At 36.0% G+C, this 25,376-nt stretch overlaps 1 protein-coding gene across 3 annotated transcripts in view; it reads right to left on the bottom strand.

The window, feature by feature from the left end:
• Positions 1-25,376, bottom strand: part of Mgat4c (MGAT4 family member C) — a 671,730-nt gene that overhangs the window by 32,238 nt on the left and 614,116 nt on the right. For all 3 annotated transcript variants that reach the window (XM_029482261.1, XM_029482259.1, XM_029482260.1), the window contains one exon: positions 8,506-8,555. The gene's annotated coding sequence lies outside the window, so the exon portion shown is untranslated. The remainder of the gene's footprint in view (positions 1-8,505; positions 8,556-25,376) is intronic.

Raw genomic sequence — 25,376 nt, 5'->3', positions numbered from 1 at the left:
TTCACTGTTTCCTTCTTCCCTCAGTCCCTCCCTCCCTCCCTCCCTCCGTCCCTCCCTCTCTTCCCCCTTTCCTCCCTTCCTCCTTCCTCCCTTTTTATCCCTCTCTGCAGTCATGTGTGTGTGTGTGTCTGTGTGTGTATGTATGTATGCTCACTTTGTGTGATCTGTATTTGTTTTAAATCCTGCCCTTTTATTTTGACTAATTATAATAGCACAACTTTTCAGTGCTACCTGACTGATGAATTTCAGCAGTGTACCGTTAGGTTTGACAAACATTGAGCTGATTCCTAGTTATTCTACTCTATCACTTTTGGGGTCACCCAGAGCCTCACTGTTCATCATCTCAGAAAAGTTTCTGACATTGTTTTGTTCACGTTTGTTTCTTTTTTTTTTTCCAAAAATTATTTTTTCTCTTGTAGTAAATCCTATGGGAATAAGGTCTCCATCCTTTGCATCTATTGGTCACTATAGCAACAACTTTTGCTAGACACAAGATTAAGTGCTTTGTAAAGATTACACATTTAATTCTCTAAACAATCATAGACTAGACTGTTGAAAAATGTTAATCAAAATCAGAAGACTGTATCCCTTATTAATATTTTGATCAAAATGTGTTGGGAACCATTGTGTCATCATCGCTGAAGACGGCTTTTATTAATTATCTCAAAACTAATTCGAAACGACTTGTTTCTTTTTTTATTATATTTTTTATTATATTCCATTGTGTAAGTGTATCACATTTTCATTATCCATTCATCAGTTGCTGGACATCTAGGCCATTTCTATTTCCTGTCTACTGTGGAAAAAGCAACAAAGAAGAATGAACAGCTATTTCTTTTTATATTTTTTAATTTCTTAAATATTTTTATTAGATTTTTTATTAGATATTTTCTTTATTTACATTTCAAATGTTATCCCGAAAGTTCCCTATACTCTCCTCCCTGCTCCCCTACCCACCCACTCCCACTTCTTGGCCCTGGTGTTCCCCTGTACTGGGGTATATAGAGTTTGCAAGACCTAGGAGCCTCTCTTCCCAATGATGGCCGACTAGGCCATCTTCTGCTACATATGCAGCTAGAGACACGAGCTCCGGGGTACTAGTTAGTTCATATTGTTGTTCCACCTATAGGGTTGCAGACCCCTTCAGATCCTTGGGTACTTTCTCTAGCTCCTCCATTCCATCCTGTGTCCCATCCAATAGGTGGGTGCGAGCATCCACTTCTGTATTTGCCAGGCACTGGCATAGCCTCACAAGAGACAGCTATATAACTAAAAATTTCATCCTCCTTGAATGCTTGCCTAACTCTTAATTATGTGTCAAGGTAGCTTCAAATATCATCTCATTTTGAGATATCAACTTTAGGGATAGAATATAGAGTCCTGGGACACTGGCGAAAACACTATGACTTTTCTCCTGGCTGGTCATGTATTTTAGTAATAGTTTTAATATCATGTTTTAAAATTTAAATATAGTATGTCAGTACTTGATTTGCAAGATTTTTTTTATTGAATTAATATAGCTAAATGCTTGGAAGGGTTCAGGTTGCACATCAGTTTAATTTTCAACTCTTTCCTCACTCAAAGATAATGATCTTATGGAATTTACACTTCTATTACAGAGCTTATAGAAACATTGGCTGAAAGATTTCAAATTTAGCCCTTAGTGCCCAATACATTGTGGAAAAATAGACTATGGAATGAATTAGCCTAATCAATATCAAAATTATATGTGACAGAATTTTACGGTGATTTCTTGACATGAATACAAACTGGGTGGGTGGTTTTATCTATTCTTTATCACTTGACATAAAGAGTAAACAATTCTGTGACTATAAAAGAATTGAACTTGTGTTCATTGACTGGTACCTCATAGTTTTATGTCTTTAGCATTTGAGTCAATCAATTAAAGGGAATAAGCCCATGGAGAGAGCTTTCCCAGCCTTGTTAAAATTCACCCTAGTTTAAGGCAAATGTGGATCAGATCAAAGCAGGAAGAGCTCTAAAGTAGATGAGTTTGGAAAATAAAAGTTAACGTCCAGGTTATAGTAGGGCAGGATTGAATCTGCTGTCATTAATAAGCAATTAGCATAGCTCCAAATAGCCCATTTATATACATCTAAAGTACCTCACCTAGATCTATTCTGATAAAATCTACCAAACAATACAACAAATCCTCTTAAATATGCAAGAGTTAGAGTTCATTCTCCTTCAGCTTTCAGTAATCACAATTTCCTGTTTTTTGTTTGTTTGTTTGTTTTGCTTTGCTTTGTTTTTAAATTTTCAGAAGCCTAAACTCCCTAAAGAAAATAGAGGCTAGAAACTTCTTAAATATTTATTAAAGGCCTTGAATTATTACAATCTGCGGTTTATCTTCTTCAATGGTTATGCATGAAGTGAGTGAAGATAGTTTCCTTAGACTCAATGGAGCATCCCTGTGGACAGATACACTGCAATTATATTCCTTCCAGGATTGCCTCTTCATATTTTTAATTAGTGTATGTAGCACTCTTTAACATTATAAGTGAAAAGATGGAACAGCTATTTTTAGAAAAGAGGATATCTAGAGATTAACTTAAATTCAAAAGTGTGTGTTTTGAGGGGCAGTCTAAAAACATTTATCTAATGACAGTCAACACATTTCTTATTTACAGAGATCCATGGATTTATTCGTATGCTTCTTTGCCTATTAAGAATAGCACAGTGAAATTTAAAAAAGCATATATCAAATCATGAATGACATACCTTAAAGGAAGAAAACATTTGACAGTAAATGGTGTAATTCATGTGTAATCTCACACAAGAGTTTTAGCAACTTAAAGCATTGGCCATACTCATGTTATACAAATCTATCCTTATGTTTTGGAATCTTAACATCTCATTGTGATGAAAAGGAAATTTGGTTGTAAACAACCTGTGTTTGTAAAATGAAAACTGCTACTATACCAGGTTCTGTCATTCAACTATGAATCAAGGTTTATAATACTGAGTCCTGTATTATTGTATCTTACTATATTTAATGCCTAGAATAAATGACAATCTGAACAGACTCAAGTCAAGAATGAAAATAACAACAACAACAACAAAAAAAACCTTTCTGAGTTTTCAAGTGCTTGCTGAGAATCTGTTGGACCAACAACACACTGGGCTGCTGCATTCTAAAGAGAGATATGAGTTGGTGATTTAGATCACAATAGAGAGTCTTCCCTAAGTAGCATTTTTTAAATTAAAAGCATTAAACAAGCGAATGAAAGAACAAGATTTAGATGCAGCAAATACATATGCATTGCTTCTTTGTATAATACTAATTATACTGTGGTACAGAGGTCACTGTATTTGACGAAGTGGCTCAAATATGATTAATTGCTTATTAAAGTTCAAAAATGACATAAAATCAAACATAGTTAGAACATGCAAGCTGAAAAGAAGGGTAAAGACCATCCACTGACCTTTATGCCAAGAGGAAATAAAATCAATGCCAAATACTGCACATAACTAACTCAATTTTATAAAGATTGGACTGAGCTTAGCGAAAGCTTTCCCAACATCCATTGTAGTATATTTGAAAGGATGCAAAATTGTCCTTAGGGTACAAGATTATAGTATTGCATGTAGCCATTATATTCAGCCACCAACAAAAGCACCTAACATGTCCATTCCAATATCAGAGTAATAATACCTTCATATAACATCTAAAATTGATACTGAGTCTTAAATTGGATTTGTAGTGGTCAGTGATTATTACTGGCTTATACACGATTGTGCATTTTCCATTGAGTGCCAGATATAATCAACTTGGTTTCAGCCTTATGTAGGAAATGCATGCATTGTGAACAACACAATCACATTCAATGTAGTAATAAGTTCACCCCAAGGGTAATGATAACTGAGAAAAGCAGGTTCACATCTATTTCATTCTCGGGATCACAGTAAAGTACAGAAAGTGAAACTGGAACAAAATAGCCTACACATTTCTTCACACATTGTTTCTAGAACTTTCTTCTCACTCCTGTGTAGAAGAACATATACAGCAATATTTATTTAGTTGCAGTGAATTTGTGTAAGTTATTTCTATGTAGTAATGCATGATAATCCAGGACTCTTAACTTATAGCAAGGGATGCGAGAAGAAAGGGAGAGGAGAATAATTTGTGAATCTTAAATTTATTAATACTAAAAACAAATCACTATACAGTTTGTAAAACATGAAAAATCCCTGGAGCATTATTATAGCACCTACTATGTTCATATGCTGTAGATTTCATAAAGTATTGACTTGTCCAAGTATGAAAAGCTAGGGTGATTAAATCTCCCAGCACCACAAAGGAAAGATGAATATTAAGATAAATAGTTTCTAGTAGAAAATAGAATACATTGTCATAACTCATTCCCACATTGCAATATTGTTTGGATCTAATTAAAACCTCCTTCAACTTGTAGGGGAAGATTCTTTTTTTCCTAAGTTTTGCCTGTTCAAATTTCTTGACATTTTGCTAATTTCACTAATTGCTCATTGACATTATGCCTATTATTCCAGAGTTAATTATGGAGCAGTGATATAGACATTAAAGGGAATGAAAGCTGCAAAATTTTATTGATTCTGCTCTTAATTGAATGATCCTTAGGTGAAGATTTATGTAGTACATACTGTAAAAAAAAAAAAAAGACCACCAACAACAAAATAACGTGTCTCAATGAAGAAGGAAAGTACCAACGTCAAAACTGTAAAGTTGCCTATCATGTTCACTATATTTACTTGTCTGGCATCTAGCTGTTTTTTTGATGATTTATAAGCAACAGTCTGATTTGTGTATTTGTCTAGTTATAAGGATGAAATATGTTCCAGATATGTATTTCATAATTATCTGAAGAAAATCAGGTTGAATGTGTGCGTTTTGTGTTGGTGTGATTTATGTTTGTAGTTTGATTTCACACCTAGGGGGCTAAAGAACATTCTCAGTTCCTCAGACGCTTTCCAACTTGTGCTTTCAGACAGGTTCTCTCACTAGCTTGCAGTTCACCAAGTACTGGGATGGCAGTCCAGCAAGCCAGACTCAGGAATTCTCTCCCTCCACTCCGCCAGCACTGCAATTACAAGCACAATGCATGACTTCTGAGTTGTTGATTCTGATGATCAACCCAGGTCCTCATGATTACTATGCTGAGCCTCCTCTCTAGCTTGAAGGTGAATTTTTGATACTTACCTTTTATTTTCTCAAGTATATTAAGATTTAGCCACATCTAGATATTTATGTCTTTTCAGATCAAATAGTATTTGTACTGTCTGAAAAAATTTAAAATATAACAAACTTTCCATCAATGTCACATTTTCATTTATTTTATTCCCTTGATATAACCATGGTTTTGTTTAACTGTGATGCTCTGTGTATAGTTGAACATGTATCATATACTGCTGAACTAATATGTTAGAAGTGTTTCTACGGACTTCTATTATATATAGTAAAGCTCAACAAACCAAAGACAATTTAAAAAAGGACATATATTGTTCATATATTGTAGTACTGTGGGTAGTTGCCATTGAAGTATTCCTCCTTATTTCTATTACATGGACTTCCTTTGTTGTGTAACAACAAAGGAAGGGTATGATTCAAGGGTATGATTCTAGTGTCCAATAGGTTGCCATTGAAGTATTCCTCCTTATTTCTATTACATGGACTTCCTTTGTTGTGTAACAACAAAGGAAGGGTATGATTCAAGGGTATGATTCTAGTGTCCAATAGGTTGCCATTGAAGTATTCCTCCTTATTTCTATTACATGGACTTCCTTTGTTGTGTAACAACAAAGGAAGGGTATGATTCAAGGGTATGATTCTAGTGTCCAATAGGTGGCTCTATTGGTTAGTATAGTGTTTGCCTTAAAATGTGAGAACTTGTACTTGATCTGTAGAACTCACACAAGAAGGTCATGTACAGTGACCACACATAGAGCTGCAGTGTTACAGAGGCCGAAACAGCAGAGTTTCTGCATCTCACATATGGACACTATCACCCACTGGGTTATGACCACTTTGGGGTCACATATCAGACATCCTGCATATATTTATATATTTACTTTATGATTCACAGCATAATTACATTTATGAAGTAGCAATGAAAATAATTTTATGGTTGAGTTCACCAAAACATGAGGAAAGGTGTTAAGAGTCACAGCATTAGGGAAGTTGAGAACTATTGATATAACCTAATGGATGAGCTTCAAGGTGATAAAGAGACCATGTTCCAAAGTTGATTGATAGCATTTCTGAAACATGAAATTTGAGTTTGATTTCTGGCCTACATACACAGAGAGATGTATGTGTGGGAGTACTCACATACATATATGCTTTTTTATACACATGAACATACAGAGGGTCCTGCTTTCCAACCATGAACTTAGTCTCCTTTTAAAACATATTCTCAGGCTGAAATGATGGCTCAATGGTTAAGAGCACTGACTTCTCTTTCAGAGGACTCAGGTTCAAATCCTTGCATGCACATGTTAGCTCATGACTGTCTGTAACTCCAGTACCAGGGGATCCAACACAGACATACATACAAGCAAGACACTAATACATATTTAAAAAAAACCCATATCTCATCAAATAAGCTCACTAAAATTAAGAGTCTACAATGTCCTCTTAGAATTAAAAAAATACTCCCATGGTTAACGTATCTTTTCTGTAACATGGTCAAACATTCAGTATGTTGACACATGAATAGAAGTCATAACCTTCTTAATCAAGGTTACCTTGTGGCAGGAATCTACTTCACAATTCAGTAGCTGTTTCCAGATGAATTGCTAGGCCACATGAGAACACTGAAGCCTAACCAAGAGTGGCTTAGGCTACACGTTGACTCATTGAGAAAAACGATACTGAGTCCCTAAGTTATCATTTCTTTCAATGGTACTTGAAGGATTTCTTGGGGATCTCCAAAACCTTTTCAGATGAATAGAAATATCAAAAATGTTTTTGTGCTGAAAGGGCAACAATGTGTTTTCATTCTTTTTCTTGAAGGAATATGTTATTTCTGCACATATATGGTGTTTTCTGACAATTGTATGAGTATTGCTTCCAAGATGTAGTGAGTACGCATTTCACTACTTCAATAATAGGTTTATGAAGATGCTCAATGGGCTGATACTGGATTCTGATATGTCTACCACTTGTGAAAATATTCTTTTGTCAGGCTGAGAAACCCAACTCCATTTATTCAATTAGTGTTCTTTGTTGAGTGTTTTGCTATTGCCTTCTTGACTGAGATTTGCTTAGTTGGAGTAATAGGCAGGCAAGAATTATGGAATAAAATCACAGATCTCTGCTCTATGATATAAAAAGAAGAAATATGAATCATATTTACTTCAAATATTTGGAGAAAATCAGATTGTATTTGCTACAGGGCATGATGGGAAGTAATATAAATGTAAAAGAAAACAGCTTGTGAAAATGTACTTTCATATCCAATGTCTATTCATGTCCTACCTCAAAGAACTCTATTGTTAACTACACCAATGAACATAAATTAAATAGGATTTCCATCTATTGTTTTTGTAGATGATAAATATGTAATAATGATAATTAGAAGAATCACAAAAGCATTAAAATTCATGGTATTTGAGAAGCATAAAATATTAAAGATAAACACAAATTACCTCCTTTATTCCAAATTACTCAAACAAAAGTCATACCCATTTTTTTTCTGTTGACAAACCTTAACAGTTTTATTAGATTAATGTGCTTAAAAGATCTAGCTTTAGGGAAGGGAAAGAAATCATAGAAGCATAAAATCTTTGCGAAGGAAATATTGAAAATTCGTCATAAATTAGTTTGAAATAAATGTTTGCAGAGAGTAGTCATTGAATTTAATCCAAAAAGAGAAACACTTCTATTCACACTGATCTGAAAAAAATGAAGTTTTAAGTGTTAGCATCTTTATAAGACAAAAACTCTTGGGTTTTCTAATTGGTAGTCTATTTGGTAGGGATAACCAACTTTTAAATACCAATGCATAGCTATCCATGAAATCAACTGAAAAATCTAGAGGTTCATGAAAAGTACAATGCATTTGAGTTCTTAGGGAAATTTAAGTTATTAATATATGTCTGTGAGATGCTTGCTATGCTTACTTATTTTAGGTATATTTTATTTTATGTCTAACAATATTATATTTTTATCCCATTACTCTATTTTGATAGATAATATATTTTTTAAATTAAATAACCAAGCTATATATAATCTACTCAGGAGCTGTCTTAGAAATATCAGAATTATTATGAAAGTAATGCAGTTGAGCAAAAGTGATTATGAACATAGAATTAATGGTCAGATTCCTAAACATAAGCAAAATGGAGCTACTACCAGAAAATTTTATTTATAGAATACACACACACACACACACACACACACACACAAAATACACAGACAGACAGACAGACAGACAGACAGACACACACACACACACACACACACACACACACATATACACACATAGCAGTGCAATACCATCTTACCTTAAGAAAGAAGCTGACATAATCTGTCCTGTATAAAAGCTATTGTCACCCTGTAAGAGAGAAAGTTCAATATTACTACTATAGTTAAATGATGCATTTTTGATAAAAGGAACAAGATTCTATAAAATGTGCTATTTTTTATGTAACTGAATCAATCATCTTTTATTTACATTCTTAAATAGATCCAAAATAAAGGGTACATTTAGCTTAATTTATTATAATAAGACTTTCTTTTGCTGCATTAAATTATGCATTTAAAGTTATCAAAAAATTTAAATTATATGTAATATAACAATATAAATGTAACATATAATTATTTTTAACATAATTGACTTTATGCTAATAAATGAAATATACTTTAAAATATTTCACTTATTCTCTATGAAAAGAATTTTAGTCCATAGTACTGAGTTTTTCTTCACCTAAAAATGCATAGGTTAGTGTGCTACAAATTTATCCATGATATTGATTTTTCCATCATCTATAAGGGCTTACAACGTTCACAAGATTGTTCCTGCTACAACATTATAAATTCATTGCCCGGAACACAGTTTGCTATTGAATGTCTGCCAGACTATGTTAACAAGGGCATTCACAAGAAAACCAAAGCCATACTACAATAAAAATGTGGAACACATTTTGTAAAAGATTGCCTCATTCTAAAGTCTTTTGCATTTGCTTTAACCAAAGGAAGAGTAAGAGATAAATATAGCATTGCTTAACACTAATGCTTTCTTATATACATAAAAGTAGCTTTTATATTCCTAAAAATCCACTACTGCTCAGAATTGTTAATGTATCTCTTATAAGGAGCAAAGATGTTGTTTTCTTCAATAAAATTTCAAGCATATATTATTTTGTAATTTGTAAAGTCCACATAAAGGCCATAGTCATTGGTAAAGTCCCTATGGTCTTAGTTATCTACAATGGTGTCTCCATTGACTTCTTTTAGCCCATGCTTATGAGTTAAGATAAACTCATTTGCTTTTAGAATATCATTCTCTTTCAAGGTCAAATGATTTATAACAGACCTGGATCTTTAGTAGACCATTTCCAATCCTCCTCCTCCTCCTTCTCATCACAATCATTCATATACACATGAATTTTAGCATCTCATTTTCACAGTAGTATTTCATGATCACTATATAGAATATGGCCATTTATTCTTCTCCTATGTAACATGTTGAAACGTCCACCTGTCAATAAAAAGCTGATGACCTATTAGCTCAGAGAGGAAACAGAAGGTGGGATATCCAGCAGAGAGAGATAACACTGTGGGAATGAGTCAAGAAGGAAGGAACTTCACCACCTGACCTCTCAGGCAGTTGGATATATAAAAAACTGAGGAGTAACTAACAAGCTGCTGGCAGACATAGAATAGAATAATTGTGTTATATATCTAATGAGCTAATCAAGGAATAAGCCCAAGATCATGGCCTAAGCATTTATTCATACATAAATTAGCCTCGTATTTGTTATTCAGAAACTAGGGCATGGATGGAAATGTCTACAGTTACATGCTTGTACGAATATCAACAGTGGGAAACATGTTTTATTATACAACATTCAGAACTTTTAATGTTATATGAATGGATATTGAGAGATAATTCTATGTACTTGGAGAATTTATCACATGATTGTACTTGAGGGGTGACATACCTGAAAGCAAATACTGGATTAAATAAAGGAAAAATAATGAACCTTATTCTACATATTAAAATAAAATAAATAAATAAAAGAAATAAAATAAAGCTACTTGAGGTTTTCTTCATGGATGTGACCCTTGATGGTCCATGCCCTACAACCATGCATGCACTTTAATAAAAGAGCACTAAGTAGATGTTACAGATGAAAAAACCTCTGTAATGTTGGGAGAGATATATAGCAAGGAGGACAAAGGAAGAATTTCAGGGGTGGGAATTAGTGATGGATTTGACCATAACACTTTATATGTATAAATTTTCTTCTTGAACAATAGAAAAAGGAGGAAAAATTACACTGTCAGAATTCTGATTTGGATACAGTAGATGATATCTAGGCTACACCACTTATTTTGGGACTATTGGCAGTTCATAGTTGCTAACTGAGAATAATTTTTTGAGGCTATGGGAACATGTATAAGTCCCATGTTCTAGTGGATGGCCCTTGCACATCTGGGCATGACTCACTTAGTGTGATTTGTAAAAGAGACACGAAGCTGGGAAAGGAATATTTTGGCAAACATCCTAGTTACTGTTCTAATTGGTATGATAAAACATCATGACGAAGGCAACTTAGAGAAGAGTTTACTTGGACTTAAGTTTCCAGAGGGTTAAATTCAATGATGATAGAGCAAAGATATGAGAGTGCGAACAAAAAAACATAAGGCCACATCTTGAATTTCAAGCATGAAACAGAATGCACTGAGAATGTTAAGAGGCTACTGGACTCTCAAAACCACATTTCTCAGGGACATACTTCCTCCAGCAAGACCACACTTTCTAAAGATGTACCTAACAATGAGTGACCCAAAGAGCTTTATCTACTAGCAACTTAGTTCTCAAACGCCTGAGTTTATGGAAGACATTCTCATTCAAGATACCATAGGTGGACAAGGGGATTTAGAGGAGGGGAAGGGAGAAAAAATCCCATAGTTTGTAGCTATAAATATATACATCCATTTCTTGATTCTATACCCTATTTTATTGGGCTTGCCTATCTATTTATTTCACTACTGTGATTTCTATGTTATTAAAGACCAGTGTACGAATGGCTTTCACCTTTGCTTTTATTGCTCAGAAGTCTTAGTCTAACCATGAACTTGTGTGGTCCCTTAATATTTTAGAATTGTAGTTTTTGCTCTGCTAAAACTGTCATTAATATTTTGTGAGTTTTGCATTGAATATAGACATTGCTTGAATAACCTGGACACCTTAACAATGTTTATTTTTCTAATTCATAAACATAGGATATTTTTTATTTTGTCTGACTTTCTTGTAAACTCATTTATCACATGAGAGAGGTCATTCACTCCTTGTCAAATTTATTTTCAGGTATTAATTTTTATGACTTTGTAAATGATGCATTTGGTTTCTCTTCAGCTTCTTCATTATCAGTATGAAGAAACACTGCTGGTTTTATGTGCTCATTTTTTAAAAAAAACCAAAACCTTAAACTTTGCTAACTCTAAAGGGAACTAATTCTGTAGAATTGTATTTATAACAGATAATACTATCTATTTACAACAGGAAGAGTTTGACTTTTGACAGTACACCTTTGTATGGTTTTGTTGAATAGTGACATTTGTTTCAGAATGAGTATAAAGAAGTCTTCTCTATGTTATTTTGTATAATAGCTTGAAAAAAAAAAACCTAGTAAACTTAAAAAAAAAAAACCTGATATTTAATTCAACAGTAACAGCCAGAAGTCCTATTGTCAAAGCCAGAAGTCCTATTGTTAAGCTTAATCCCTTCCCCCATTTTGTCTAATTGATTTGACCAGGACTTTCACTTCTAAGTTGAATAACTGCAGCAAAAGTGAACATATTCATATTATTTTAGGTCACAAAATCCCACAAATTTTAAAACTCTATTATTTTTATTTTATATACATGGGTGTTTTTCCCTAAATGTAAGTCTAATGACCACGCATCTATCTGATGCATATGGAGGCCAGAAGAGAGCATTGCAGCTCCCTGGAACTGGAGTTACAGATAGTTATTATCCAGTGTGCTTAATGGCATCTCTTTAGTTAACAGGAAAGAAAACTGTAGTGTGTTTCTGCTCAGTGTGAGTTTATCTGAGTGCTTATTATGAGATGAAGGACTTGTCCTTTTTATGTATGTTTGCTTCAGAGTTTTATGAACATAATTGTTATATTTTGCTAAGTGATATTATTTTTACAAATATTGAGATGATTCTGAGATTCTATCATTTATTCTGCATCTTTATTCATGATTATTGCTTTGATTCTATTGAAACATCCTTGCGTCCCTGGATACGGCTTAAATAGTCTTGGCATTGTATCATTATGATATGCTGTGGATTTAGTTTGTTGCAATTTTTTGTTGAGCATACTTGCTTCTATATTTATTTACTCTACCTTTATTGTGTGGTTGGGGGTTGTTACACCTTTGTATGGTTTTGTCAGATGGCAATATTTGTTTCAGAATGAGTTTTAAGGAATCTTCTCTATATTATTTTTTATAATCGCTTGCAAAAAAACCTAGTAAACACTTTTTTTAAAAAAACTGATTTAATTCAACAGTAACAGCCAGCTGTCCTTGCCTTGATTGATTTGATTTGTTTAGGGAAGATTTATGAGTCCAATTGTGCTGTTTTATGTTTATTATTATTTTTGGTTTATGCATTGACATATGAGTTCCTGTCTGGCTGTGCAAACATGAGTGAGGATGCCCACAGATGCCAGAAGAGTGTGTTGGATCACCTGAAGCCAAGATTAAAACATTCATAAACTGCCTGTAGTTTTTAATTTGTTACTATTTTAATATCGAAAGGTGTCTATTAAGGGTGGTAGGGGACAAGTCCTGTCTTTTGAAAGTGAAGTAAATTCTCTTAACCACTGAGCCATCTCTCTTGTCCCACATTTTTTTTCCTTATTCTTGGTTTGCTTCAGAATGCTGTTTTTGTTTTTTGTTTTTTGTTTTCTTTTCATGGATCAATACATTCTGGCTACGTTTTCCCATGGTTCCTGTATAGTTCTAAGTAGTTTTAAAAAACACTCTGTCTCTCTGAAGAATCAACTCTTCTATCTCTTCTATCGTTTCTAACTTTGAGTATTCTTTGTTTTTATAATATTGCTAAAGTTTTGTTGACATTGTATCTTGCAGTCTGGTCTCTGCCAACTTTGAACTAGATGATATTAATGACTTCCTGCTTCCTACAGTTGTCTGCAGAGTACTGTACAATATTAGGAATTCTGGTCAAAGAGGAAGGAGGATTCTCATTGGGCACTAGCTTGGCTTCTCATTGATTGATGATATATGTTGCATGACCATGCAATTAAGTGCAGAAAAATCCTTTGACAAATTTCACCACTCCTTCATTTAAAATGTCCTGGAGAGACTAAGGATACAGGGGATATACCTTAACATAATAAAGGGAATTATTGTAAGCCTGAATCCAGCATCAACTTAGATGGGGGGAAACTCAAATCATTACCACCAAAATCAGGAACAAGATATGGATATCTGTGTTTTTATACCTATTCAATAGAGTAGTTGAGGTCTTAGGTGGCACAATAAGACAAATGAAGGAGATCAAATGCATAGATAAGAAAGAAAGAAGTCACACTATCTTCCTTTGTAAATGATTTTACATGTAAAAGAACCTCAGAACTTCATTGAAAATTTTCTACAGATGATAAATGCTTTCAGCAAATTAGCAAGATATAAAAATACACCCAAAATATCCTGATAGCTTTCTTCTGTACAAATGATAAAATACTAAAAAAGAAATCAGGGAAACAAGAACTTCCATAATAGGTTCAAAACATGTTGTTATAATTCTTCATTTGAGTTACATTATTATTTTCAGTGGGCTAACAAGTTTCTAATATTTTTTGGTAACTAATGATATATTGAGACTTAAATGTATTCTTTTTAAAATTACTTGCTTATTTATTTCTAATTTTATTTTTAATTTACTTTTTACACTTCATTTTCCATTCCCCATCCCCTCATCAAAACTCCACATCTCACACCTCCTTCCCACCCAAATCCATCTCCGTGGATGCCCCCCCCCCACTTGACCTTTAAACTCCCCAGGGCATCCTGTCTCTTGAGGATTAAGTGGTTCACTTACACAATGGAATACTAATCAGCTATAAAGAATGAGGACATACTGAGTTTTGCAGACAAATGGATGGAACTAGAAAATATCATCCTGAGCGACGTAACTCAGACCCAAAAGGACATACATGGTATAAACTCACTAATAAGTGGACATTAGCAAAAAAAATGTACAGAATACCCAAGACAAGTTCACAGAACTGAAAAGCTCGACAAGATTAAAGGATGCCTTAGTCCCACTTGGGAGAGAGAAGAAAGTAATCACATGTGGAGAGGGAGGGAGGGACCTGAGAGGGAAAATGGAGGAGTTCTGGGGGAGGAGGGGAGGGGAGTGGAAGGGAAACCTGATCTAGTATTGGGTGAGGCAATAAAACTGAATCCCTGAGGGCCAGCAGAAAGAATGGAAACAGGCAACCTAAGGAGGTAGTAGGTTGGGGGACACTCCAGAATGTACCAGAGACCTTGGAGGTAAGAGACTCTTAGGACTCAAAGGGAGGGACCTTAGATGAAATGTCTGACAGTAGAGAGAGGGTACTTATAGAGCCCACCTCCAGCAGGAAGACAGGACATCGAGTGAGGGATCGGGTTGCCATCCCACAGTCAAAACTCTGACCCATAATTGTTCCTGTCTGAAATAATTATAGGGATGGAAATGGAGAGGAGCCCTAGGAAAAGAAGGTCCAGCTACAGGTCCAAAGTGGAATCCAGCTCAAGGAGAGGTCCCAAAGCCTGATAGTATTACTGAGGCTATGGAGTGCTCACAAAAGTGATTTATCATGACTGCCCTCTAAAAGACCCAACAAGCAGCTGAAATTGTCACATGCAGATATTTTCCCCCAACCAATGGACAGAAGCAGCTGACCCCTGTGGTTGAATTAGGGAATGCTGAAAGAAGTTGAGGAGAAGAGCAATCCTATAAGTGGGTCAGTAGTCTCAATTAATCTGAACCCCGAGATCTCTCAAACAGTGGAATACCAAACAGACAGCATATACCATCTGATTTGCAATCCCCAACACACATATAGTAGAAGACTTCTGGGCCTGTGTTCATTCAGAGATAATGCACCTAACCTTCAAGAGACTGGAGGCCCCAGGGAATTTAGAGGTCAGGTGGGGTGGGGAGTGGGACCATTCAGTTGTGTTCAGTTTACCCTTTTATTGAATGCCGGTGTTAGTTTCACTGTGTCTCTGTTTAGTTTCTGTTTCCATTATATGTCCATTTATGAGAGTGGGGTCTTGAAGTCTCCCTCTATTATTGTGTGAGGTGCAATGTATGCTTTGAGCTTTAATAAAGTTTCTTTTATGAATGTGGGTGTCCTTGCATTTGGAGCATAGATATTCAGAATTGTGCTCTAAGATCGAGAGTCTACAAATGGGACCTCCTAATATTCCTATGCTTCTGTAAGGCAAAGGACATTGTCAATAGGACAAAATGGCAACAGACTGATTGGGAAAAGATCTTTTACAATTTTACAGCTGATAGAGAGCTAATATCCAACTTACACAAACTACTCAAGAGGGTTAACTCCAGAGAGCCAAATAACCCTATTAAAAACATGGTTCAGAGCTAAACAAAGAATTCTCANCTGGGGAATACTGAGTGGCTGAGAAGCACCTAAAGAAATGTTCAACATCCTTAGTCATCAGGGAAATATAAATCAAAACAACCCTGAGATTCCACCCCATACCAGTCAGAATGGCTAATATCAAAAGTGCAAGTGACAGCAGATGCTGTCAAGGATGTGGAGAAAGAAGAACTCTCCTCTATTGTTGGTGGGATAGCAAGCTGGTACAACCACTATGGAAATCAGTCTCACAATTCCTCAGAAAATTGGACATAGTATTACCTGAAGACCCAGCTATACCACTCCTGGGCATATACCCAAAAGATGCTTCAGCATGTAATAAGGACACATGCTCCATCCTGTTCATCACAGCCATATTTATATTAGCCAGAAGTTGGAAAGAACCCAGATGTACTTCAACAGAGGAATGGATACAGAAAATGTGATACATTTACACAATGGAATACTAGTCACATGCTAAAACAATGACTTTATGAAATTTTTAGGCTAATGAATTAAACTAGCAAATATCATCCTGAGTGAGGCAACCCAATCACAAAATGACACACAAGGTATACACTCAGTGATAAATGGATATTATCCCAACAGCTTCGAAAAACCAAGATACAATTCGCAGACCACATAAGCTCAAGAAGGAAGACAAAAGTGTGGATGCTTCAGTCCTTCTTAGGTGGGGGAACAAATACCAATGGGAAAAGATACAGATACGAAGTGTGGAGCAAAGCCTGAAGGAAAGTCCAACCACAAGGGGGAGGGAGGGACGGGATGGGGGTGGCAGAGAAGGGAACATGATCTGGTATTGAGTGTGTGGGGGAAGGACTGAAATCCCTTAGGGCCAGCAGAAAGAATGGAAACAGGCAACCTCTGGAGGTAGGAGGTTGGGGGGACCCTGCAGAATGTATGAGAAATATGGGAGGTGAGAGACTCTCAGAACTCAAAGAAAGGGACCTTAGATGAAATGCCCTGCATTGCGGAGAGGGAACTTGTATAGCCCACTTCCAGCAGAAATACAGAGCATCAAGTGAGGGATGTGATTGCCATTCCACAGTCAAAACTCTGACCAAAATAATTGTTCCTGTCTGAAATGACTGCAGGGATGGAAATGGAGAGGAACCTGAGAAAAAGAAGGTCCAGCAACAGACCCAAAGTGTGATCCAGCTCAAGGGGAGGCTCCAAGTCCTGACACTGTTACTGGGGCTATGTAGCACTCACAAAAAAGGGACTTATCGTCATTGCCCTCTGAAAGATCCAACAAGCAGCTGAAAGAGTCAGACGCAGATATTTGCACCTAACCAATGAACAGAAGCTGCTGACATCGGTGTTGGATAAGGGAAAGCTGGAAGAAGTTGAGGAGGAGGGCGATTATGCAGGAAGACCAGCAGTCTCAATTAAATTGGAACCCTATGCATGATCTCTCAGAAACTGGACCACCAAACAGGCAGTATGCACCAACTGATGAGCCCCCCCCCCCAAATACAGCAGAGTACTGCTGGATCTGGGTTTAGTCAGAGATGGTGCACCTCACCCTCATGAGACTGGAGGCCCCACGGAGTTTAGAGGGATGGTGGGGTAGGGGGTGGGGACATCCTTGTGGAGACAGGGGGTCAGGGAGGTTGTAAGGAATATGGGACAGTCAGAGGGTGGACCGGGAGGGGAATAAAATCTGGATTTATAAAAAAATAAAAACATTGTCTGTTTTTATCTGGGTGCCTACATGACTGTCTGTGTATGAAATTCAGTGGTAAACTTTTCTTGTGTTATGAAGGTTTGCCCACTATCAGATGAAAACTATCCTTCTGTGAATAGCCAGGATCAGGATGTTAGCTTTGATTTTGAATGGGGTCAGCTCTGTGATCGCTCTGTAGTTTTGTTGTTATAGTTTATTTGTTGTTTGTTTCCCCAGTTATCTGTACTTTTAGACATCTGATTAAGATAAAAGTGTTTGCGAATATGGCGGTTCGTGTTGTTACTTTTGGTAGAAAGTCCTCTACCTGCTGTCCATTGACCCAGACATCAGTATTTGTAGATTTAATATAGTGAAATGCTATGTTTTAGGTCAACCAACAGGTTATGTGGATCACTCCTGATATCAAAAAGCTGCATAGAGAGATAATACTAGCTGTAATGAGAGATCATTAAACAGCACTAATATCTGAGCTATAGCAAGTTTCCTGAGGCATGAAAAGATACAAGAAAACTGAGAATGAGTCAAAATGAACTGTAGTTCATTTGACTATACTTATAGACTAGGAGCCTGTGCGTTGATATATTTTTAACCTATAAGACCTCAGCTCCTATAGGTCAGTGTGCTCTTGGGACTAGACCTTCCCTTAGAGTAGAAACCACTTAGAGGGCTATGTCAATAGTGTATTTCTAGCCTCTGGACTTTTGAATCCATTCACCTTTTGCCTCATTCTATTAGGTAGTTGAACCCTTAAGATCTCAGTACTCTGAAACAAGGTTAGCTAGCATTAAAAGCTGAAGTTTCCAAATCTGCACCATGTCCTACCTTTGTGACAAAAAGTTAAGAAAGATCTTTCTTTGTTGTGCCCCTTGCAACCCTCAATGTCTCCCCATTATCTCGAGTCAAATAGATGCTCAAAACATATAACTTAATAAATTTTTCATAATAGAATAGTTCTATCAACTTTAGTTTCTTAGTGATGTAAATGTTTTGTATAAAACTTGAATAAATATGTTCAAAATGATTCACAATAATGATAATTGCTCCCTACCAACAAAAAAATGGTAAAAAATGCATTATAAATTTGTTCTAATTTTGGCACTTTCAACAATTCATGAAAACTAAACAAGTAGAAGTGATGTCACTTATTAATACTTAAGCACATTTACATGCATATTCAAACATGATCATCTGAATAAAGAAATATTTGTGAGATGGAATAGGGAGTGGGGCATTTATTGGTGGAATAAGAAACCATCACATGGATGGTAGTAGAGACAGAGGGAAACTGTATGTTAGGGAAAATTTAGAGAAAAAGTATAATGACACATTTGTATGAAAATGCTATAATGAAACTCATTACTTTGTATATATACTAATAAAAAATTAACATTGAATACTAATTTTGGTGTACAATTCTATGCAATGAATTTTGCTTATTGTTACATGTTACATGAAGAAACAAGTACTTCCTGTATTCTTGCCAAAAACTTGTCCCCCCCTGAGCGCTTGAATTGCTTCAGGCATCACATCGACCATGCTGTATCACCCAGCAGAATTTACAGCAGATAAGCAACACAAAACATGATAGAAAATGAAAGACAGAAAGATTACCTTTCTCAAAAATCTATGCTCATCGGACTCTTAAATCTTGTATTCCTTTCCTCCCATATCATTCTTGATGTGGATCTTACAGGAAGAAAAATGGGTTAAACTGACTTTGCCTCACTGTCAAGAAAAACCTATAGTCAGGGATATATCTAATTCCCAGAGCTTTCATCATTAATATTTTATGAGTCTCAGTGATCTGTCCTATCTACAAGAAAAATTTATCTTTCATTTGTGCAAGCGGCATCTGCCAAGTAATAGATTCCATCTCTATAAGCCAGTGGTGAAATGCAAACCACAGCAAAGGTACGGCGAAGCAAAGAGTTCACTTTATTTCTTTTTACTGGAGTCTCGCTGCACTTTACTGCAGTTGCAAAGTCAGCCAAGCAAAGTAAAAGATCTTTGGGGAACAATGAAGAGAGTTCCTTCCCAACTTTCATCAGTCTATATGTGTGAATGTCTACTGTTGTTTCAAATGACTTTTAAAAGATATGAGTAGTTCTATGTCCATTTTTTAAAATAAAGCTTACAAGGAGCCATAGTCACTAGAATATTATTTCATTGTATTTTGTAAGTAAATCTACTAGATCAGTCGTAAACATTCCATTCACTGTAGGGTAGATAGATGAATAAAATGTAAATTAAAGATCATCAAGCATTTCCAATTGAAACATACTGTTTTGTTCTTTGATTGAGCAGGGTTTAGCTTCTCATTATTTGAAGTAGGGTTTTCTGCACAGGTTTATCTGTGACACTAGCCTAAATTCTTTGTATTAGTATATAGAAATGCCAAATAAGAGAGGGTTCCAATACCCAACTTCTTTAAAACTAGAAACCGTGAAGCTCCATTGATCCTAAGAGGGATTTCTTATATAAAATCTCAAAAGCATAGAGAACAAAATCAAAAATAATATAAATTGAGTTAGGTCAAATATAAAGTCTTCTGTACAACAAAGTTCCCAATCAATGAGATAAAAACAAAAGTCGATAACAGAGAATGTTTCCAGACAATTTATCCTCAGCAGCATGAAAGAAATTAATCTAATTAAAATATAAATTAAAAAGTCATGCCTAGGCATTTCTCTAAGAAAACACACAAATTATCAATAGACATATAGAGAAATACTCAACATCACTGATAATTAGAGAAATTCAGATTAAATCTATTATAAAATATTACATCTCATCAACTTGGAAATGATAAAATGGTCACATAAAATGATAAAATGATATGTTAGAGAAGATGTAGAGGAAAGTGAATCCTAGTATAATGTGGGTAATGTCACTAGTATAACTGCTAAGGAGAACATTATGGAGGGTCCTAACAATTTGAAAATACGGTGAGCAAATGATTCAATAGTTCTAATAAACATTTACAATTTCAAAAAATTAGTTGAGGGACATCTGGGTTGTTCCCAGCTTCTGGCTGAACATAGTGGAGTATGCATCACTGGGGTATGGTGGAGCTTCTTTGGGTATATGGCCAGGAGTGGTATAGATGATTCTTCAGGTAGAACAATTTCCAATTTTCTGATGTCCCACATCCAAAGAATAGATACAGAAAATGTGGTTCATTTACACAGTGGAATATAATTCAGCTAATAAAAGCAAGGACATCATGAATTTTGCAGGTAAATGGATGAAACTAAAAAGTAACATCCTGAGTGAGGTAAACCAGACCCAATGGGATATGTATGGTATTTACTCACTGAGAGGTGGATATTAGCCAAAAAATACAGAGTACTTTACAGTAAACTCTACAGACACAAAGAAGATAAACAAGAAGGAAGGCCCAAAGGAGGATTAAATTCAACTTAGAAGGGAGAACAAAATAGTCATGGGAGGTAAAAGGAGGGAGGGACCTGTGTGGGAAAAGGGAGGGGGGAATAGGTGGCAGGATCCTGTATGGGAGAGAGACAGGAGAGAGACCCACTGGGCCAAGAGAATCAATGGAAATATGCAGCTACCAGGCAAGGGTGTGAGGGAAATCTCTAGGAAGTCTGAGATATCTGGGATGGGGGAGGCTCCCAGGACTCAATTCAGGCGACCTTAATCAAAATACCTAACAGTGGAGACATGGAACCTGAAGAGACCACCTTCAGTAGGCAGACAGGACCCTCAGTGAATGGTCAAATTTGGGATCCATTCCATGGGCAGGCATGAATCGCTGACACTTTTATTGATATTATGTGGCAGGAGCTGTCCTCTGAGAGGCTCTACACAGCAGCTGACTGAGACCTATACAGATACCCACAGTCAAGCATTGGACAGAGGATGGGGATCCTTATTGAAGAGTTTTGGGAAGGATTGAAGGAACTGAAAAGGGTTGCAACCCTACATGAAGACCAACAGTGTCAACTCACCTAGACCTCCAGGAACTCCCAGAGACTGGATCACCAACCAAAGATCATACATGGGCTGGTCTAAGACCCCAGGCACATATGTAGCAGAAGGCTGCCTTGTTTGGCCTCAGTGAGAGAGGAGGTGATTAATCCTTAATGCCCTTGGGTAGAGGGATACCTGGAAGGGAAAGTCTCAGAGGTGAAGGGGATGGAAGATGTGGGGAAAGAAGAACTCTGAGAGGGGAGACCATAAGGGGTGGCAGCATTTAGGATGTTAATAAATAACATAATTAATGAAAGAATGAGTACACTGAAGAGATATTTCCCATCCCATATTCATTGGCACATTATTAAAAATAACCCAGAGAGTCATCCTACATATTTATCTATGAATGGATGGGTAAAGGGATGGTAAAGGTAAGATCTCTATCCAACCACCATGCTTGGAAGTCACCCTTGAATGAAAAGAGAAAATAGTTTTATTTCTCAAATGGTGAGTGTAATGATTTCATTTGTATGAGGCATCCAGAAAAAGCAAAGTTATCAGGAAGTGACATGGGGTTGTTCAATAGGGGAGATGCTCAGCAAATGATGCAAGATATTAGCTGGACTTGAGGGATAATTTTAAGAGATTTATTATATGGCAGGTTCGCCACAGCTACAAAAACTTCCTGTACTCTGAAGAGAATAAAATCATAAGCATTTTAGATTTTAGTTAATACATGCATTATTTAGGTTCATGTAGCCATTCCACATTATATATATATATATATATATATATATATATATATATATACCTAAAATGTTATGATTTATAAAACTGGATTCTTTTAAATAATTAGCTGATAAAAATTTAACAACATCAGTAACAAAAGGTCAGATTAACCCTGGGTGTTATTCTTCTGGGTCTAAATAATCCACAGAATGAACTAGAGTCAGAGAAATATGTGAGTAGTTCCTGCATGTAGATGGACATTTGTCTGGAGAAATGGACTGAGTTCGGTAGGTATCAGAGGAAGCAGTGAGCAAGTGGGTCTTCATTTTGGTAGGATATGATGGTTGCTATCTTGTTCATTCTTATCATTATTGCAGTCCAGTTGCAAGTATTGCAACAAGTTACCTTTGAACTAAGTGTGAAGATTCATCAAGAACATCCAATAAATAAGAAAGGGGATGTTTAGGGAGTGGGAAAATCCCTGTCTGGCAGTAATCCTGAGTGAACATATGTTTTAACATGGGTGTGAATATGGCCTGACAAGGACTCTACCATCATTGAGTTTTGCTCATGAGGAATTAGCAAAGCTGTTATGCATACTGGCCATGCCCATGAAGAGTGACGGAAAAAGCTTTCAAAGCATTCCTTGAAAGTTCATGTTTATGAATGATTCATCAGTGTGTTTAATTACTTGCAAGTGTGGTTTCATCCCCTGGGTATATACAGACTCATACTGTTCACCAACAGAGACCCTCTACCCACACTAGCTAAACCCTTTCCCTTTACTGTATGTAACACATACTAAGGTTACAGGTTGCTATGGTAGTGGTCAGAGAAACCCTCCCATTCACAGCTTTCTTATTGTACCTGTGTGTGCCTCCTTTCTTCATTCCAGCACTGCACCTAGCAAGGGTTTGAGGACCCAAATTGTTCAGGACTCACCATAGCACAGAATTAGACATAAATGTGCTTTTGAAAGGGTATTTTCCTTCACTACAGGCCTTAGAATTTGAAACTGCATGCATGTAAGTGTGCTTGCATGTGCGCATGCATACACACACACACACACACACACACACTACCTTGTTTCTTTACTGTCAGTATTCTCACTTCATTGTTAAGTATTTGGAATTATTTAATACATTTCTTACCTACCTGGAAGAAAAAAAGACTATGTTTATTTAGGCTTAAAATTGTATCCCTACTGTTTATTCACTGTTGACAAGAGGTAGGCATGCATTAGTTGCTTTTCAAAGACTTACATTTTTTCATTTTTTTTTAAAATCTGTGCCTACTAGCATGCTCTGATATGATAACCATTACTAATGTCTAGGGTAGGAGTGGTTCTTCATTCAAAGTATAGCTACTGTTTTGACACTTATAGAAAGTATTAATTTAGAAATCGCCTGCTACTAAAATATCTTCTGTGCTATGATTAATGTTTTGGCCTCACAGAGCCAACTCTTTGGAAGAATATGCATAAAAATAATGCAAACCCATGGTCTACTAAACGTAAGGATACAGATTCACTGTGCCTGTACTATATATGTAGGCAGAGAATCTTACTAGATATACTTGGAGAATGACACAGCTTAGCATTAATTGCGAGAGCTACACCTGCCTGTAAGAATCAGCTGAACATTCCTCTAACACAGATGTATGTAATATTTGTAGTAAAACTACACAGGATTCTTATGAATGGGGGGAGTCAAAATTCACTATGTATGCCAATGTGACACGATCATATTCTTGTGAGCATATTTCTTTGCTCAGATTCGCCATGGCAATTAGGAGTCTTCAAACTTTGGCATTGGCCTGAATTTGGAAGAAAAGAATAACACCTTGATTATTCTTTGTGACCTGACAGCATTCATTGTGACAGTCAAACGCTCCTTACCCTCGCGATCAACTTTTGGCAGCTTTTGCTCCCTGCATTTAGTGGCATCTAGCCACTAAGCAATGCTTCTGTTTACACAAAACTCACCTTTCTTTTCCTTCCAGTCTCTCCTTCTTCTATTAGGTTACTGAACCCTGTGGCTCCACTGACCAAATAATATTCTAAAAGACAATCCTAGTGAAATTGTTTTTGATGTAGAGCTCATTGGGTTTTCACTGTCTCAAAAATCAGACCACATAAATTCTCCCATTCTCTATTTGATTTAACAGGTTTCTCAGAGATACAGTCTATTCTAATTGACCTTTCTGCAACAGCAGCCTCCATGATCAACTGCTATTTTTCAAATGCAGTTAGTATACTTCAAGATTCAGAGCCCTTTAACCTATAATCTGTTTTCCTGGATAAAATGCTGATCATCTGTCATCTCTTCAAGAATATCTAGGACTCCTCAAGGATTGTTTAAATCCCTTTTTAGGTTTAAAGTTAGAGCACTCCGTTCATGTTCCTGTAAATCTTTGAGTCTGTTTTTCCCATTTCTATAGCTTTAGGATCTGATGCTTCAGACTTGAATCTTTTTGTGTGTTTAGAATAAAGTAGATATACAAAGATTGCTTCCTACATAACCAAAAGATGGATTAATATACCACTTTCTCACTAATTGAACATTTCAGGACAAACAAACTTGAATTCTGCATATTGCTATTTGAAAAACTAGTTTTGATTTGGATGTTCTTTATGAATCTTTTTTTTAAAGATTTATTTATTTATTATATGTAAGTACACTGTAGCTGTAGCTGTCTTCAGACACTCTAGAAGAGGGAGTCAGATCTCGTTACGGATGGTTGTGAGCCACCATGTGGTTGCTGGGATTTGAACTCCTGACCTTCGGAAGAGCAGTCGGGTGCTCTTACCCACTGAGCCATCTCACCATCCCTCTTGATGAATCTTAAGTGATGAACATTACACAGATAATCTGAGAAATTTTATATTTACGTTGATTCACTTCTTTATCTAGATATCAAATAAACATTTGCTTAGATGAATTTTAAATGAGAAACAAAAATACATATGACATTTTCTTTAATTAGCACATTAAATGTTTCTGTGGTGATACTTTCAGTTATTAATAAGTTTGTGAATTCTATGTTTCTTAGCTAGGGTTTTACTGCTGTGGACAGACCATGACCGAGGCAACTCTTAGAAGGACAACATTTAATTGGGGCAGGCTTACAGATTCAGAGGTTCAGTCCA

The sequence above is a fragment of the Mus caroli genome, chromosome 10 (genome assembly GCF_900094665.2).
Source record: "Mus caroli chromosome 10, CAROLI_EIJ_v1.1, whole genome shotgun sequence".
NCBI classification, from domain to species: Eukaryota; Metazoa; Chordata; class Mammalia; order Rodentia; family Muridae; genus Mus; species Mus caroli.
Note: the sequence above shows the minus strand (reverse complement) of the source record. Positions and strands in the feature narration are given on the sequence as shown.